This window comes from Rhynchophorus ferrugineus, unplaced genomic scaffold (assembly GCF_030347505.1).
Source record: "Rhynchophorus ferrugineus isolate W39M unplaced genomic scaffold, kcgeb_rfMv2 rfM6, whole genome shotgun sequence".
In the NCBI taxonomy this organism is placed as follows: domain Eukaryota; kingdom Metazoa; phylum Arthropoda; class Insecta; order Coleoptera; family Curculionidae; genus Rhynchophorus; species Rhynchophorus ferrugineus.
In genome coordinates, this window is record NW_027472585.1 from 7,958,225 (window position 1) to 7,978,775 (window position 20,551).

Consider the following 20,551-nt stretch of genomic DNA (forward strand, 5'->3'; position numbering starts at 1 on the left):
CAAGGGTGAAAATCCGACAAGGAACTAATCCCAGTCACGCCAGTATCCAGTCTGGGTAATACCTACCGGATGTCTTCTGGGATGATTTCTAAATAGGTAACTCACTAGTCTGTAAGCTTAATGCCGAGGACCGTGGTTCGGAGCCCACGTTAAACTGTAGATATAGTTCAGATAATCCCTGGTTGGCAAAAATTAGATTTTAAAATATATTTTTCAAAAAATTAAGTACAAAATGATATTCTGAGCAAACAGTGATATATTTTGGAACATTAACGAAATAAATAAAACCAATCTACAAAATAACAGTATTTCTCAACTATTAAAAAATTAATAAATAGTTAAAAGAATCATAAAACCTGTACTTTAACATTTTAAATGAATTCCTCGAAAGATGTTCTTGAAACGTTAATGTTATTTTTAATGAACCGACGGTGGTCGGTGCAGGTAGAATGAAGGAAAACGCATAATAAAAACCATGAATCGTGTCGTGATGTCCAGTCGTCATAGAAAAGCGCAAGTCTTTCCACAAGTCGGCAGGAAAAAAATCGTTGATTCAACTGAAAAGTGCCACTTCTCCTTTTTCATCGCAGGTTACCGCAAACTTAATAAATATCGAACTGAAAATTCAACGGCTGTTCTTGTAAACCACTCGGCTGTTGCGCCGTGTTTTTTCTCGGTGACCAATTTCGCGTTATTGGCCCTCCTGAATGTTGCAGGTGCAGTTCTTTGCTTCAATCTCTCCGCGGATGCTATTTTGACCAATCGGATTATTGTGAGCTCCTCTCATTGACCTCCATATATTTTGCATCTGTTTTTTTCGGTAAGTACAACAAATATATATTTAATGCAGTCAATATGCTAAAATCACAGCATTTTGAAATTATATTCAGCGAGAAATTCAGTTGGACGACCGGGAATATATCGCATAATATTTTTTCTGTAAAATAAATAAATTCTGAAAACTATCGCCGATAAATGTTTCAACGTTTTCACAAGGAAAAAACCACATTCTTTATGAGAAACTGCGCACCAAAGTTAAGAAAATTACATTATATAAAGTTACGAATTGAAATAAAAACACTCATTTACAGAAATCTTCTCCTAAACAATCTAAAGAGACATCTATGAGAATTCTTCCGAACCCTAGTTCAATGGAAGACCTAATTTTCAATAACAAGTAGCTGGTGCCCTCTATGCTCCATATTCGCTAACTAGCAGCAAACCGCTTCTCGGTTTCTGTAAAACAGTACCTGAAACCCAACAAATTACTATGAGAGACCATAGATGTCGCCTTGAATTAGGTATATAATATTATAATTCATTATTTTTATTTGCATTAATTATGAAGTTCTAATGACTTAAATAATATGAGATAACATACAATTATTCTATGTCAGTGAACAAAAACTTAGTAATGAAACGTCATATTTACATTTATATATACCACCCGCTATATTTCAAAATAATCTATTAATTACCCTATTATATATAATTGCAGTTCCCAACACTAAACGATACAAAATTATCGAATATAATGCTGCATGGAGAATTGTACAATAATAATAGATTAATTAATTAAGGAAGTAAAATTAGTTCCTTAAATATTATTTAAAATGAAAGAAGTAATATAGACGATATGCAACCCTCCATACTACATAGTGATTAGTTAATGTAATTATGCCCAGCTCCGTTTAATGAAAATTGAAAACAATAATAATAATAATTATAAAACTACTACACTAATATAGTTCGCTAAATTGCAGAATTTTTACATAGCCCAACAAAATTAAAATTAGTTAGACAGGACACGAATATTATATATGCCAACGGAGAGATGGCGCTTTAGATGGAACTGATGACGTATTTTTTATATTTAAGTTGCTTATTATGTACAATATTCGTTAACAGTTTTGAATTTTCCTTATTATATTTAAATATAACATACATTATTTGCTGAGTTTATTTAATATCATTCAGGAAATGTAAACAATCATGATAAGTGGATGGAAGCGGAAATTTTGAAATTTATGTTTGATTGTCGTATGAGTCATGGTTCCAGATTTGCGGAGGAAAGTGGCAAAATAATGTTTAATTGGTCTTACGAAAACATTGAAATACCCAAGATGTATATGAAGTATTGAAATTAATACTGTATAAAAGATAATACATGCATATAGATACTAATGAAACTATTGTGAAAAAAAAAATTAATGAAATTTACAGTCTATTTTTGTTCATAAAGTAATTTCTAATCAGTAAATAAAAAAGACTTTCTAAGGTACGGAATGATGATGGCTGTTTTCTTTCATCTCATGTTTTCTTAAATTAATAACTTAAATTATTAATTTAAATAACTTTTTAGGTTAACAGAATTCCAATGAGCAATTACAGAATATAAAATGATCTTCTTTCAGAACTATGGCTTTATACATTCCACTTAATAAAGAGTTTAATTTATTGGCTTGTTCTTATAAATTTACCATATTGGTACTGAAATTTGTATATTACTTCAGTTGCGTACTGTAGGTCATTACATCCGTACATTTGTTGTATAGAGATTATCGTCCGAGCAAGCACCACATTTTCTGGGCTCAGTGTACAGTTCTGCTTGTCGCCATCTTACATGGTCTTTCCACTTAGCACGTAGCATTCAGCAACATGACGAAATATTCCGATATATTCATGTCGGGAATTATTCTAGGCCCAATTATAACTGGCAAATAATATTTTTTCTGTAAGTGAAATCTACATATAGTCTACTCAAAGTTTGTTTTTTACACACGTCATCAAGATGTCAATGTATTGCCTACCACAATTTGTAAATTCGTTTTAGAATCAGACAATATTTTCCTTCTCATTTTATACTAGTTAAAAAGAGACACAATGCTGTCTTATTAGTTCGAACACGTAAACAAATCAGCCTGTCAAAGTCGCCCGGTTGTCAGACAATAGTAATAAGAGGTTATAACTCTAACCTAGCAACGGTAGTTAGTCATAAACAATATTTTGAAAAACAATAATGTTCGCACCTGTTTACAGTAACACATTTTAAAAGATGGTAATTAAAAATTTTTTGTAATAAACATATAGAAACAGACAGATGAAAATCAATCGGAGAAGATGACACGAGATGACGAAATTTCCCTAGACATTGTAACTAAACAACCATAATCTTATCCCGGGGCATCTGACCAAACAATCACAACGATATCTCTTGTCCTTGATATACAACATTAGAAAAAAAAACGGTCTCGCTCTTTCAAAAGAATCCTATAATTTTTTTCATGGTATTACGTGTGCGCTATCTTTCGCTAATCCGGTTTGAACCGGCTCGCTTGTGAAATTAGTTATTTGCCATTAGTTCCACCTAAAAATAATTAACTGGGTGGAACTGCGAAAATTACAGTCATTGAATGTTCCATTTCAATGATGCTGTATTTTTAATTTTGATTATTGTTTTAAGTTGGATTTAACGGGCAGTATAGTATTTATATAAATTGTTATAAAATTGTTTTCTATTTTTCCTTGTTATACTAGAGAATGGATTAATTATTCAATAATAGTTCGAAGCTTTACTCCAATAGTTTGGTATACATTTTCGGTAAATCTTGATATACACATAAAACTTCTTTCAAACGGACACCTACATAATACAACACGGATTCACCTGTATAATAATTCGATCAATGTAGTATTTCGATTAAAACATGTGCCAGTTGTTTGGGGATAGCTGAAACTGTCATAATCCCAAAAGCTGAAATATTACCATTACCTTGCTGAAGAGGATCTCAGCAATCAGTTGGCTCGTTGAATGTTTAACAATTGACGAGGTACATTCAATAACATACATCATCAAAGTCTGTGTCTCAAAACCTATCGAAGAAAACAAATTTAACTTCTTAGTCAACGGTAATTTTACAACTATGAGAGTTCTCTTCTCCAAATATTATAATTATAATGAAATACTGACTAAATAAATAGTTATACTGTAAACCGCCGAATAAAATATAATATAAAAATAGTAATTCGAATAAAATATAGTAATTCGTTAAAAATAATTATGTTGTGGCTAGAATTGCATTAAAAATCCTACGTTATATAGCGGCGAAAATAAATGTATATAATTATTCTACTAAAATATAGACTAAAATAAAAAACGATAACACAAAATCAATTTAACAAATCAGAACTTTTTTGTCACAAATTTAAGAAAAAAGTGACATTTAAAATAAAACATCAAGGATTCTAATTGGAACTGAAAGAAAAAAATCGAAACAATTTCTAGTCAGAGCCTGTTAAATAACTGTTTTAAAGTAGTTTTTATAATTTAATCCATCAAGAATTGTACAGGGATAATGCAACTTATTGATTATTTTGCGTGCGAATATCTGGTTATAACCGGTTAGACAATCTAATAACTAGTATCATTCATCAAAAAAAAACCCACAGCCGAATTTTACTTGGAATTTATTTCAATATAATACACCTGTTTTCAGTAAAATGTTATATATTATATTTTACAGCCACAATAGACAATGTAAAATTTTTACGTGGCATAATTGAATTTTAATTCAATTTTCATGAAAAGAAACATCAAAATTGTTATTTCCTATGATTATTTTCCGAATAATTCTGTATATGTATCAAAGTTCATTAACAAACGTCAATTAATGACACATATTAATAGGTTATTTATCACATTTTACTAACTGGTTTAGTTACTTTATGAAATTCGTGATTCTTATTATTATTTAGATTTCTATTACTCACTCGTTAATATCGATAGTCATGGAATTATTTCAGCAGAAACTTTATCCTACAATACTAATTTTTAATTAACAGACGTCTATTTTGACAACTATAAAATATATCATCTTTCGTGGCTTTGTTATTTAAAAGTTTTATCTATATTACTTATTGGGTCCGTCGTATAACAGGACAATTGAAAAGTCCCCGGCCTACCATAGTAAAACACTTTTTTGACAAAATAATTTTTTTTATCCAACATAATTCTGCTCTGAATCATCATCTCGTCGATGTTTTTGGTCAAAAGTGAGCTCTCGCGGCACCCATTTTGCACATGATGTTCACGTTCAATTGATATCTTTAGAGTGTCTGCTATTTCATTCAATTTTATATTGGAGATTTTTTAAATGATTTCGTCGGTAACAATCTCTTTTGGCACCACTGCGTTCATTGACTTCGGTGCTCATTTCACCACGTCTAAACTTAGCATACCAATCCTTGATGGATGATTTTCCGGGGGTAGTGTTCGGAAACTGGGCATCAAGCCAAGTTTCTGCTTCAACTGTATTTTTTCCCTTCAAAAAGAAATATATTATCAACGCGCGAAATTCCTTTTTCTCAATTTTTTTCACAATAACAAAAGCTGCTTCACTCAAAATGCTATAATTCACAAACTAATAATAAGACAGCTGTCAAATTTATACAAGCATCTTTTGAGGGTTAGGGCTAACGATGTGCCAAGCCGGGGACTTTTCAATTGACCTGTTGAAACTCATTATGTAATTGTATAACATATACTTCGGCTCTTAAAGACAAAAGAAAACAAATACAAATATATTGAAAGGCAACCCTTCAATAAAAGTATAGTTGAACATAACCAAACCAAACGTATATGTCAGTTGAATTAATTGAGTAAATTTGTGTTCTTATTATATTCAAAGTCAATGTTTAAATATTTTCGTAATATTATTCCAACCAACAATATATATTTGTCATATTTGGTTAATTTTTTAGAATCATCAGGTTTCTAATTTAAATATTACTCATAATTTCAATTGTGTCATGGAATTATTTAAACAAAACTTGTACTAATACAATTTTAATTTGTTAATTTTTGCCATAAAATATTATAGATTGCCATATAATATTAATATTGACACAAAATATATTGTCAAATATATATATATATCTGTCAAAATTTTTTTACTAAAAAATAAACAGTTTGAATAAACTAAAAACCAATAGATAACGAAAAATTAGGTATTTGACATTTGCAATTCCCATACAAATTTAGTCCACGCTCCGAATATAGTTATTATCGCTATATATAAATCTTTAATTATTTGCTATAATAAAAAAATCCGCATAGGCCGAGACGGTTCTGATTTAGACCGACTTAAGGCGATGGTAGTACTGGGATATTTTTAGCTTTCAAGAGATCCGGTTTGAACCAGAACATTTCATTAAACTCACCGCCAACGGAATTGATTCTTGTCGTAACAAGTTTATTAGACTCGAGAAAGGTCGCCACACACGACGTGATTTGTTTTAATTGATGCCTAGACGCGAATTTCTGATGTAATACCGTCGACGTATGCAACCATCCACTCTCTGACCGTTTTGGGCATTCTACATGTTTCGATCATCGAAGAACATAATTAAAATCAATAACAGTGACACTTCGATAAAGTCGAATATTTAAAAAAACAACCATTTTATATGGACTATTATGTTGTAACTACAGGGAAACGAACAAGATTTAGTATTTGATTGGTTCGTGCTGTACATGCGTATTTTGATTATTTTCTCTAGTTTAATGAGCTATTTACTAAGTCTATGGATATGTTTTTACTTATTTATTATTTTGCCATATATGGTTGTGGAAATCTGATGAAATTAGATTTGATTGAAGAATAAGAAAACACTGCGAAGGCGATACGTCAAATTGTACATAGGACAATATTAAAATATGAATAAGCCGGCTTGGTGGCGCAGTAGTAAAGGCGATCGGACGGTCCTCCTACTGTTGCGATAGCCGCGGGTTCGAATCCTGCTGGGGCATGGTCGTAAATTTATATTTGTGATTGTTAAATATTTGTGAATGTTCTAGGCAAGAGTGTAAAATCCGACAAGGAAAATGATCCCAGTCACGCCAGTAACCAGGCTGGGTAAGATCGGATATGTTCTGGGATGATTTCTAAAGTTGGTCACTCGCCAGTCGGTAGGCTTAATGCTGAGGACCGTGATTCGGAGCCCACGTTAAACTTTAGGTCCAGTCCAGATAAACCCATAGTTGGTAAAAGGAGACTTTAAAATATATATAAAAAAAATATGAATAAAAATAATAATATATTCAAGGTGGGGAGATAATGTCAATAAAATTATAAGGATAAGGCAATTTTTAAATTTCACATAGTGGTAAAGAACGTAAAACGTAAATATAAAAGTTATGTAACACTAAGGTATATCTAATTAATTTAAGAATATAAGAGAAATATAGGCACTATTTACACAACATTATTCATCTTTGGAATATGCACAATACATAGATGCTATCAAATGAAAATGTCATGATGACATTTTCTTTTATGTTTTCGACACCCTAGTTAAAGGATTTTATTTATATGATTTTAAGTTATTTAGTCTTTCTTCACTAAGAAGATAAAAAAATTAAGTAACCTAATAAGTATTTATTGACATAAATTTGATCTCATTTTGAGTTAAGTTTTTTAATTTCAATAAATATCCTGCAAACATTAATTATTGTAAGTTCATAGTGACGAAATCCTTCTAAAAAAGAAACCGCTTGAATAATAAATTAAACAATACCGTTAATTAAACTTACTTCTCAACGAAATATGGACCTTTAAACAATTAAAACGTCATACATGACCAAATTAAATTGAAATGATATTCGTTTTACTTAAATGCATATATAATCTATTCAAAGCTATTTTGTACATACGTCATCTAAATTTGTGCCATCAAATCGTCGCAATGTTGCCGCATCAACTCGCAGTTTTAGTTCAGTTTGCCTTTGACATACAACAAAATCCTAATCTAAATAAAATAATTGAACAAAATGTTATCAAATATAATTTATTTTAACATTATAGTTATCTAAAAACTACAGTTAATTATACAGCCATAATAGTTTATAGGTTAGAGTTATAAACTCTTATCACCATTACTTTTCAGAATTTTGCATACGTCTGACAACCGGACGATATCGACAGGCTCAATCGTTTATGTGTTCGAACTAATCAGACAGCATTGTGTCACTTTTTAACTAGAATGAAATGAGAAAGAAAATATCGTCTGATTTGAAAACGAATTTGCGGCAATATGTTAAACATCTTGATAACATTTGTACAAAAATACTTTGAATAGACTATACATATTTTTCCTGTAAACTATTAAGTTGGACAACCAATTACATTATTCCCTTATTCTAGTTTCAATCTATATATTTTAAAATAAAATATAAATTAGTAAAATTTAGTTAATAAATTCAAATTTTTTAGGCACATTTTAATTATTTACTCCTCTAAAATTAATATTAAAAACAAATATAATGCTACTTGTAAAAATGATATTCCAAGAAGCTAAACATAACCTCCTGTGTCCCTGCTTGGCGGCGCAGTGGTTACGGCGACAGGACGGTACTGCGATAGGTTGCGATAGTCGCGGGTTTGAATCCTGCTGGGGAATGGTTATGTTTGTGATTGTAAATGTTTTTATAGACAACAGTACAAAATCCGACAATGAATAACAATTCCAAGTCACGCCAGTAATCAGGCTGGGTAAGACCGGATATCTTCTGGAATAGTAATTAGCTAGTCGGTAGGCTTAATCTGGACCCTGCTTCAGAGCCCACGTTAAACAATAGGTCCAGTCCAGATAAACCCTAGTTGGTAATAAGGAGACTTTAAACTATATTAAAAATAAAATAACCTATTGTGTAGTTAAAATAAAAATTGAGCCGAATATTATTGAAGTTATATTAAAATGAACTATAATCGTAAGAAGGAAGAAATAAAAAAATAATAAAGGGGTAAAAATCCGATATTTTCCAATTTTTAGACTAGAGTAGTCTAGAGTTTAAATGTATTTATTAAGCTGGCCAAAATTTTATAAGACAATATAAAACTGTTCTAATTTCTAATAAATGAAAATAAAATTACGATCAATTAGTCGGTCATCTTTCATCGAATAGAAAGGCTTGTCAAGCGATTTTGCTTTTTTAGTAATGCGCAAATGTATTTAGGCTAATACAATCCTTTCTACTTCAATGTAAACAAACTGATGACCTTTAACGGTTCAGTGTGCGATCTCCTTTAACAATGAACTAAAACTAGGCGCCGCAGCTTGCCAAATTACATAGCAAACTGCGTAGTTTTCAATCTGTCAGTCATAGGGAAGTAAGCAGAGGCGTTGCGAAATAATCAAGAAGACTAGAAGGCGGTCTAAACCAATTTCCGGTTAAAACGAAATACTCAAGGCTCGAATATACCTTGCTTCAATGTTCTTTCTACTGATTTCTTACTATTTTCCACGCTTATTATTTACTAAACAAAACGCCCCTTTATACAAGTATACTAAAGTTTAAGCTGTAGGGGTATATTTTGAACTTCGCCCTTTTATACCGATTACAGTTGCACGTAATAACAAGAGTCTACGCATAGGGACTTGCGTACTAAAATTTTGTTTTTCCACGTTGCCAGTTACTGTAAATTATATATATATTTTAAGAATATATTTTTTTTGTATATAAAGTTACAAATAAGTTTGTATATAATATTTTCAATTGATAAAGGTTCGACAAGTATATTGATATAAATATCATCATCTATAATATATTTAAACGAATAGAAGAAAATTTGTATAGAAATATTTCGCAAAATCAGTCGGAGAATGCCGAATTTTATCGAATACCCGCTGAGTATCCCTCAGACCATCAATAGACTGACTAACTAACTAACTTCACTAGCTCAGAGGCTAGCGTCCAAAAGAAGATATTCAAAATCAGCATACATTGAAGGGCACCACACAGACATAATGGCGATTTACTTTTTGTGCATGCTTTAATTTTTCCGAATTTTCTGTATTCCTAGTTGTCATTTCAGTGAGTAAAACGATTCCAACAACGTGGAGTTTGCGAGAGTAATTGTTAGATGGTATTTTTTAAGTTTAGTTTACGATTACATTATGAAATTCGATGTGAAAAATATAGTAAGATAGTAGGAAGCTAACAATACAAAGATTATTTCACCGTGTATTATTTATTCAAGAAACGGTAACAGTAAATTATCAAACATATAGTGGCAAATATCTGTACCTACTCTGTTGCTGTTCGGAAGACTATTTTGTCAGTTTTCTCGTATTATATCGTTTTTTTTGTTATAACATCCTTATTAGATACGCTTAGTACAATCTTAATTATAAATTAATTTATTACTACTTTTCCTATGTACTTGGATTAATTCACAAGCAAGACGAGTGCGATAAAATATATCAGTATGTATTCCCCAATTATAAAATTATAATAACTTATAGCTACAGTTTACACTAAAGGTATTCACTTTATATAAGTTCGTATGGTTTGATTCTCTTCAATCTCCTCACATCTTGCACAGCACTTGTATTGCTTCCACGTTAGTACGATTTAGTGATCTTCTTTCGGGTTTCAAGGCGAAATCTTGGATAACTTCGCAAATTCATTTGATTTACAGGTCACCGTGCAGCTCTTTGTTGGTTAAGTAGCGATAAACATTGGTAATCAATCGAAGAACCTTGTCTTGACAGCGTTGGATGACTTGTTGATTTGAATTTTTAGTGCTACCCCATAGGTCCAAATTGGTTTTATTATTGTCTTATAAATCAACCTCTTTGATTTTAGATCATGTTGAGAGTATCTTCCGACTAACCAGTATAGTTGTTTTATTTTGGTTCTAATGTGTTTTGCTTTTTGTCTAACATGATGTTGTATTATATCGTACAAGCGTCTTGAAATAAAGTATGTTGCAATGTGAGTTGCCAGAATAGGGAAATCAGACCTTTACAGGCAGAAGCCGCATACATTTTGTGATGTTATAATTTCGTAGCCAGTTTATAAAAACTAGAAAAAATTAATACTGACCTCTAATAACATAACATAACATAACCTAGCAAAATACCTAGCAAATTTGCTTTAACTACGTTAATATATTATTATCACCGATATCTATTGGTAATATAAACAATAGGTGATTAAAAAACTATAAAATACTCTAATTATTAAATGCAATAGTTTTGACTTTTTTCTGTATAACATTTTAATGTCAATGTGGAAGAACGAGCCCAAATTCTCCAAGAACATTCAGACAGCTTACTTGTTAATTAATTAAGTGTCTTGCATATGTTTACGTGTGATAGGAAAGTTACACGAATACTGCCACACGAATAGACTGAAAATATCATCATCTCGAAAATTATGATCCTATTGCTTGCCAGTCAGAAAGAAGAAACATTTCCTATGGCGTATTGGGATTGGCGATGAAACGTGGAGTGGGTTAGAAGAGCCATCTTCATCTTACCAAAGTGGAACATTCATGACCATGAACTTTTGTTTTGTATATGATGTTCTCAGAATCAGCAAGGTGTAGTGTACAGCATAATACCCAGTGTATTCACCCATAACGCCCATAATAAATTACCAGTTGTCAAGATCAATGCATTTAACTTGGCTGGCACATGATTACGAATGAATCCTGGAGAAGAACGAAAATGAATTGAAGATTGGATAGCTACTAAACCAGCATATCTTCTGTCCACACAGTATATTGTTGTACCAGAAAGATAAGAAAATGGTTATGGAAAGTATTTCGATTACCATATATTGTAAAAAAAATCTTAGTAAATGTATTTTTAAAGGGATAATGTGTTTACGTAAGCATTTACACAATATTATCCGAAATAACATTATATTGTTGTCATTATGCTTAAATTTTAAACTGTTGTCCTATTTTTCATTAATTAACTACGTATAAGACTTAAAAATAGCAATAACCTCACTTAATATCGTGTCATCAGCGCTTACGTTTATTCAACGAATTTTAGGCATCCTGCAAATGTTTAAATCATTACTAAGTAGGCGTAGGAGGGTCACATTAAACGATAATATATGATAGATAACAATCGCAATTCTGATGCGATACCTGTTACGTACAAAAACGATATCAGTTGCAGTTACATGTATATGTAAACAGAAATATCTGATGTAATTATAAAAAAGTTGCAGAACGATACTTTAACAATTTGCGTGCGCTACTGGTTGAAACAAATGATTCGTAAAACAATAGGTTGGAAGGCAAAGTAAGCGGTTTTTTTATGTAAGGTGAAACTTTTAATATTGAAATTGACCACCGGATCAACAAACTTACGCCGGCTAGAGCAATGGAATAATACGCAGTTAATAAAATCGCAAGAACCAGTGCCGCGGTAACGCTACCAGCAATGGTAATAATTTTATGTATACTCAAAGGACCAGTATCATCTAAAACCAAAAATAAATAAAATTCCAAATGGCGAATGCGCCGTGATTAATTTATTTTATACATCGCAAATGACTTTTGTACAAAATCGAGGAACTTTGAAAAATCTTCTTCAATGGTAGACTTCTTTAACTTCGAGTCTTCAACAGTTACTTCAACGTTTTTATATAAATGTTACAAAAATAAAGGTTAAAACCATCATAACTTTCGAAAATACTCCATAGTTACTTTTGTTTAATTGTTACATATGGAACATCATTTATTTTTATACCAGACGGTCTATTCATCTTTCACTTGGCAGTAATGACAAAAAACACATTTTTAATCAATTTTTATTTTTTTATATATTTTTATTAAATAACATATTTTTATATATTTTGAAAGCAATAGCTAAATTTCATTTGTGTTTTATTCCTAGTAGAGAATTTAGATAAAGTAAATAAAATTGATGATTAGGATGTCAAATGTAACTTTTTAATTAAATCATATTTACATGTTTGTTAGACAATGCATTTGTATGTCTTATTTTATATTTTGCTTTGTATTGTTTTCTATTTATGTATGTTGGTATATATTCCTAAAGCTAGATCATAATCACTTAATAAGAAAAATTAATTTAATTATTTTGTTAAAAAAATTGTGATAACAAAAATTAAATAATGTTTTTATAGATGTGTTAATATGTATTTATAATCGCATATCTCAAATAAAACGTATTCACTGAAAATATAATGTAGTCCAATGAAAAGGCAACAATCCATACAACTATTCTATATATGAAGGTAGTTCATTTGTTTACTCAGCGAAAAGTTACTGAATTTTGAAAATTGAGATTCTAAAAGATTCTTTTCGTAATATTTTGCTTTTTTTTCGGAAAAGAGAAAAGAACGTCAATCTATTTTGGAAACGAATGATTACGGAGGATGAAAAGTGGATCACGCATAACACTAATGTAGTAAAAGCATCATAGGTGAAGCTCCAAGCAGCTTCAGAAAAGGGTTTAGAGCTAACTTTGACTCCATGGATGGTGACGATAAGTCTTTGGTGGGATTGGAAAGGAATTCATCAGGAGCTGCTTGAGCCTGACTACAACATTAATTCTACTCTCTACTGCCAACAGCTAATGCTACTGGGGTAGGTGATTTAAATAAACCACCAGGACTGATTAATAGGAAAGAGGTTTTCTCTAGACTGTTAGATTAGTAACTAGGCAATAATTAAGAATAAAGTTTTGACGCATCCATCATAGAGACGGAACCTTAAACCGCTGGACAAGACGGTTGCAATTTGTTCTGACCTGCGAGACTCTCTTAACTGGTGTAAATCGAATTTCTGTCTTCGAAATAAGTATATGGAGATAAGCTTTTTGGTAGTAATGACGTTATTTTAATTCAAAGCTTTGTCCATAGTTAGTTATAATTTTTGTCTTCAATCAGAGAAGACAGTTGATAGGATAAGTCTCCATTCAAGAATTTCAGTTGATATTTCACTAAATTGTTTATAGACCTGAAGATGTGAATGAAAGTTGTTATTTGCAAAATCATTGCAATAAAAACAAGCAAAGAAAACAGTTTTGTACTTGATTTACCACTGTCGGTATGATTCCATCTGTTTTCGGCGACTGAACGATGTTTTTAATTGAATTCAAATTGGTTTTTAAATTAAAAAAAACCTTTACCAATTTTGCTTCTCAAATTTGTTTTATTCAATTGTACTGCTTTACATTAATGAATTTTGATTCATCGAATCATCACAAGGCACCTATCAGAGCTCGTAAACGACGGTGAATCGAATGAAACTTAATCAACTTCTTGAGTAAATCAAATCAGGTTTAATTCATAACGATCTCTCAATTTGATTTAGTTCAGTTGTTGATTTGATTTAGTTGATTTAAAAAAAAGCAAAAGGAATAAACAAATGTGATGTGATACTTATGTTGTTAGAATTTGACATTCTCAATTACATCAATTCATTGCAGATTAACTTTTAAGATTTATTTTGGAGTAAGTAAGTACACTTAATATATAAATTTAATAAATGTACTACCATCTATTAGATCCTGAATCTGAATAGAAAACTATTTTGGCATATCTATCCATGGTAATTATTCCAGTGTTTATGTGTTTTAGTCCACTCTAGTATATAAATACTTGTTAACCGACTTCACAAAAGGAGGAGATTCGGCTATATATATATATATATATATATATATATATATATATATATATATCATCACAAGGCACCTATCAGAGCTCGTAAACGACCGTGAATCGAATGAAACTTAATCAACTTCTTGAGTAAATCATATCAGGTTTAATTTATAACGATCTCGCAAGTTGATTTAGTTCGGTTTAAACATCAATTTCCGTGTCTTTATACATGTTTGTTAAATTCCTTAAGCTTTTAAGGAATCCCTGAGACATAGTTTCACTTAAGTCAACATTACCACGTATTTTTATATAATTAAAGTATTTTATCAACATATTTCTTCAAGCTAAGTAAATAAAATAAAATTTATTCCCAAATAACATAAAGAAAAAGCAAAAGGAATAAACAAATGTGATGTGATACTTATGTTGTTAGAATTAGACATTCTCAATTACATCAATTCATTGCAGATTAACTTTTAAGATTTATTTTAGAATAAGTAAGTACACTTAATATATAAATTTAATAAATGTACTACCATCTATTAGATCCTGAATCTGAATAGAAAAACATTTTGACATATCTATCCATGGTAATTATTCCAGTTTTTATGTGTTTTAGTCCCCTCTAATATATATTATTTAATAAATACTTGTTAACCGACTTCGAAAAAGGAGGAGATTCGACTGTGTCTATATATATATAAATAAGTTTTTTGTTTATTTTAATTTAGTTATTACAACGATTATTATGTACATATTTTATTTTAAAACGTTTTTTTATGTTAAAAATCTAAGTGTGATTATTTTTTACTTTTTAGTGAGTTCCTTATTTATTTTTTGAAGTCGGTTAAATTTTTTGGTTCAAAATATTTTTAGTATAGGTGTTTTGACTGCTTGTCGCATCTTAGGCTAGCAAATAGTAAACGTCTCTTTAGAGTTGTAGTGGAGACTGGATTATTACATTTCATTTAAATTAGTGGTAATTTTAGTCAAAGTACAGATAGCACTTAACTGTTCAAGAGAAATATGTTGCCGTTTTGAAAAGAAATAGTTGAAGCCGTCAATTCTAAGTAATCAAAAATTAATGGGGGTAGTAATATTTGTAGTTATAAACCACTGTCGTTTTTCAATATAAGGGACAATTGATAGGAAACGACTAATTTTTTTGACTATTTTTATACCATTTAAACGGCCACAAAAATAATAAACTCCAATACAAACATGTCTATTTAAATATTTCTTGCGGAATTTTTTTATATCTACTAAAAATAGGATGTAACATGGTCAATATTAACTATAAGTCCGACCCTGTATAATAAAATACATGAACCGTGAAATTTTTAGCACATCTTCGCTATCCATATCGAGATTACACTATTTTAGACTTGAGCCAAACATCTCGATGGCTACAATATTGACCTTGACGAAGAAGAAACATCGAGCGAAAGCCACAAAGAAAACATTTTTGTACTCGATTTAATAGTTACTCGATTTACCACCGTCGGTATGATTCCATCTGTTTTCGGCGACTGAACGATGTTTTTCACTGAATTCAACTTGGTTTTTAAATTAAATGTGACCTTCACCAATTTTGCTTCTCAAATTTGTTTTATTCAGTTGCACTGTTTTACACTAATAGATTTTGATTTATCGAATCATCATAAGACACCTATCAGAGCTCGTAAACGACCATAAATCGAATAAAACTTGTAGCTTACTTTGAACAAAAGAAATTTAACAACTTTTTAACAAAAGAAACACAACAAAGTTTCCGCCATTTGATATCTTAGAGTTTCCTTTTTACAAACTAGGATTTATCTGGACTGGATTGGAACTACTGCTTATCGAATATTAAGATTCGGGTGACATGTGATGTGTGACATATTTACTCGGTAAAAAAACCAAAAGAATCAATCAATCAATAGAATCCGTTTCCAGGTAATTTACAAAAATCATAGATAAAGTCTATCAATCATGATTGATTACTCAGTTCTCGATCTTTGGCAAATAGGAAATATTATATTCAATATAATGTAATAAACAACGTGTATTAATTAATTTTTCTTAATAATTATAAATTTTTACAAAATAAGTTGTCATTCTAAGCTAAAAACACAATTATCAAACTTATAAATGTCCAGAATGTAAATACATGGAAGGTTCATTATTTATAACACCACAATAGAAAGAGTGATGCAGAATGTTTATTTTAAAATTTAGAAAAAAAGTGATTTTCGTTCATTGTTACACTTAATAGATTTCTGTCCACTTATTATCAGTCAGCCTATCAGGAATATCATTAAAAGAAGAGGTAATATGGATATTTGTGATAAGGGGGATGTTCTATAACTGTGACTTTGTTTTTATCAATCTGATTCCTTTTCTTGGAATATCGCTGAGAATACAAGCAATTTTTAACATAGCACTTAGTCGTAACTGTGCTCTCGAAATATGATTGGGGCTGCCAAACTTTCTTATCATCAATATCAAAAGCAAGTATTAAAAAAGTTATATGAATTTCATTAAAAATAAAATTTCTTCGGTAATGATCCTCAACATCTAACATTTATAAAGTTTGATGGTGGTATCTAACCATAGTGTGCAGATTATGTTGTCCTTTCTTCGCCTTCTCCAAAATAGTTACCAATTCAATGAGAACGATATGATCACAACTAATATAGACCGATCAAACTGTCCTATTTAACAGGTCGTGTTTCGGAGCAGTGTTTGAAGATGATCAAGCGTAATAAACCTGAGTTTTTGCGTCGATATATGACAATGGATGAAACATAGCTCCATCATTTTACTCCGAAGTCCAGTCGTCAGTCATCCGACTGGACTGCCCACGATGAGGCCGCTCCAAAGCGTGACAAAACGCAAAAGTCGTAAGTTTATGGCGTCGGTATTTTGGGATCCACATGGAATAAATTTCGGCGACATTACATAGCGTTATTGGACCGTATGAGGACGAAATCGCCGGAAAACGGCCGCATTTGAAGAAAAAGAAAGTGTTGCTTCAGCAAGACAATACATCGTGTCATAAGTCAATGAATACGATGGCAAAAATCCCTGAATTAGGCTTCGAATCGCTTCCTCATCAACCGTATTCTGCAGATCTGGCCCCCAGCGACTATTTCCTGTTCTCAGATCTCAAAAGAATGCTCGCTGGGACGAAATTTTCGTCGAATGAAGAAGTGATTGCCGAAACTCAGGCCTATTTTGAAGTAAATGACGAATAGTACTACAAAAATGGTATCGAAAAGTTGGAAGGTCGCTATAATCAGTGTATCACCCTTGAAGGAATTTATGTTGAATAACAAAAACTAATATTACCAAAAAAAATGTGTTTTACTATAGTAGGCGGGAGACTTTTCAATTGGCCTCTTAACAAACAACCATTTCTTCTGCAATAATTGTGGTTTGGCTCTTGTCTTATACACAGAAAATGTAGAAATTCCTTTAGATCCTTTACTACAACTGATACTGGTTGTTGTGTGTTCAATTTGGAGAGATCGATGTTGGGATGGAATGAGACAAACTACGTGTGAGGTGTTAATGAAGAACTAACGGCTATCGCATCAGAAGCAATCGAGCTTCACCAAGGCGGTTTGTAATAATTTTGGAAACTTACTACTCTATATCTAAATTTGTCAGAGTGCAGCATTGAAGAATATATTTAACATCACGCAAAACTGTGATATCTATCTTACCAATACTTCAGATATTCTGAAATTCAAAATATACAGAAGACCCCGAGTTGTTCAAATGAACGATTAATAGGAAAAAGCCCAAAATAAGAAAAACTAATGAAATAAAACTATACACTGAATCAAGTTATCAAAGAAAGATTCAAGATTGCATTAATGGAAAAAACAATAGACTTACGGGTTTATAATGGATATAAAACAGTTAACGAGACTCTTTTTATGGTTCAATTGTCCTACTGACAAAACATACTAAAATTGTTTATATAGAAGCAACGCATTATCGATGTTACTATGTACTAAAGCTATTAACATTGTTTAGATAAATTAAGATTAAATAAGTGGTATTATATTGCAAAAAATCCGGAAATTTTTATGGTGAATTAGTTAATAAGGATTTGTGTTACACATTTAGCAAATTTGTAAAGCCCTGGATTATCTAATTGAATACATATGAACTTCATTTACTTAATTGTTTACTTGTGGTTCTAATAATATTGATATTATGTAATCAAGACATTGAAGAGTCATAAAATAATTAGAGTTAAGAGATATGTTTCAACTTTGATAGATAGTAATCAGGTATTATGAGTTCAGTCCCTTTCTGATATAATTTCAAGCTTTTTATGAACGAAATGATTTTTATTGCTATTATAAATTAAATAAATAACATCATAAAAAACATGTAGGTAATAAAACTTCATCATATTATTATTTTTGATGGGTTGATATTATACACAAAATAAATTATTATTTAAATTATTTTATGTGAGTGACATTTACATTTTGTTAGCAATAAACAAAAATCAAAATAAAGAAACATTCAAAATTGTAGTAAATGACTTTTTTAATGATGTAAATTGTAAAAGTTGTCGTAAAAGTTTTCAAATGTTTAAGAATTTGAATTGAAGATAAAAAACATAGCTGAAGACTGAAGAAAATGAAATCATTGACATTTAAAACATTTTTAAAATTAATTTTGCATGATGCAAGGTCTATGAAATTATTCCACCTGTTGTATTAATCAGATACCTTTCTATCATGTAATTGTATTTTATGTGACTTTATGTCTAATTCCTCAGTTGTTGGTGAGTTGTTGGTTCTTACGTGGGACATAAGAAAGAGTTGAAGGCAGTAAATAAGTGAAAGGCATAGAAGGTAAAGGCAAAGAACGATGAAAATGTATTTAAAAATTTAGGTAAAGAAATGATTACAGCCTGGTGTATTTATTGTTTTTGCCATATATATTTTTGGTAAGAAACATACATAAAAATAAAGGCTATGTGAATCATAAATGAATTAATGAAAATATACAGCACTTAAAATTAAACCAACTACATAATTTGCATAAACATAGATAGCATAATACATACGACAAATAAAATAAATCATGAATTATTAGCAGTAAATTTGTAAATATTTTAAAATACTGATAAATATTAAGGTGTTTAACGATTGATATAGCAAGATATGTGACTTTGACAGTTTATTCCCTTTACACTGTTATGTGAGGGACATAATTAACTTAATAAATTGTGGTACAATTTCGACCACTAGGAAATCACTAGTTAATATGATTACCATTACAAGTTATTAATAATAAATTAATGTCGCATTTTTCTTTATCAAATACGATGCAAACAGACTATCGAGCTTGGCAAAACATTTCAGACGACACACGAATCAAATAAATGGAAAGTAATTGAACCAAATGGGTGTCGTGGTTCAAACCGGTTCCTTTGACCGTCTTGTGCGTAATAGAGCCAGTAAATTGGCGTCGAAAATTTTCGGGTAACTCCGTCGACGAGATAAATGTCGTGACAGTGTCGGATGTCAACTAAATATTTGGTCTCTCTGATGATATTTAATTTGAGAGGCGTCCTAGGTCAGCCGCACATCTGTACCCCATAAATGAGCCGGCCAATTCTCTTCATTGCGAAACGATTGATTGACTTAACGCAAAGCCAATGATAAATTGATCCATACAATTGTGACGTTCTATTTACACAAAATGCCTTCGGTCTGTGTTTTGGTTTTGTAACTAGTAGACATGACGATTCACATATTCAATTAGTTCCTATTTACTATATGAAGATATAATAGAGTGTGATAGAAATAAGTCAATAAACATATATGGGTACAAGTTTTCAACCATATATAACACGGTACAACATATAAATGAATTCATTTTTGACAGGTATATAGTCTATCCAAAATAACAGCGAACTCGGTCATCAAGATGTATAACATATTGCCTCGTGAGATGAAGTGCGTAAATTCGTTTTAAAATCAAACAGTATTTCCTTCTCATTTAACTGGTCAATTGAAAAGTCCCCGGCCTACCATAATAAAACACATTTTTTTGGCAAAATTAGTTTTTTTTTCAACATGCTTCAAAATAGGCATCACTTTGATCGCG

General features: G+C 30.8%; 1 protein-coding gene across 1 annotated transcript in view; it reads left to right on the top strand.

The window, feature by feature from the left end:
* The first annotated feature begins 496 nt into the window (after nucleotides 1-496).
* The window catches only part of LOC143198605 (proton-coupled amino acid transporter-like protein pathetic), a 99,592-nt gene continuing 79,537 nt past the window's right edge, over nucleotides 497-20,551 (top strand). Inside the window, exon 1 of the mRNA XM_076407937.1 lies at nucleotides 497-820. The gene's annotated coding sequence lies outside the window, so the exon portion shown is untranslated. The remainder of the gene's footprint in view (nucleotides 821-20,551) is intronic.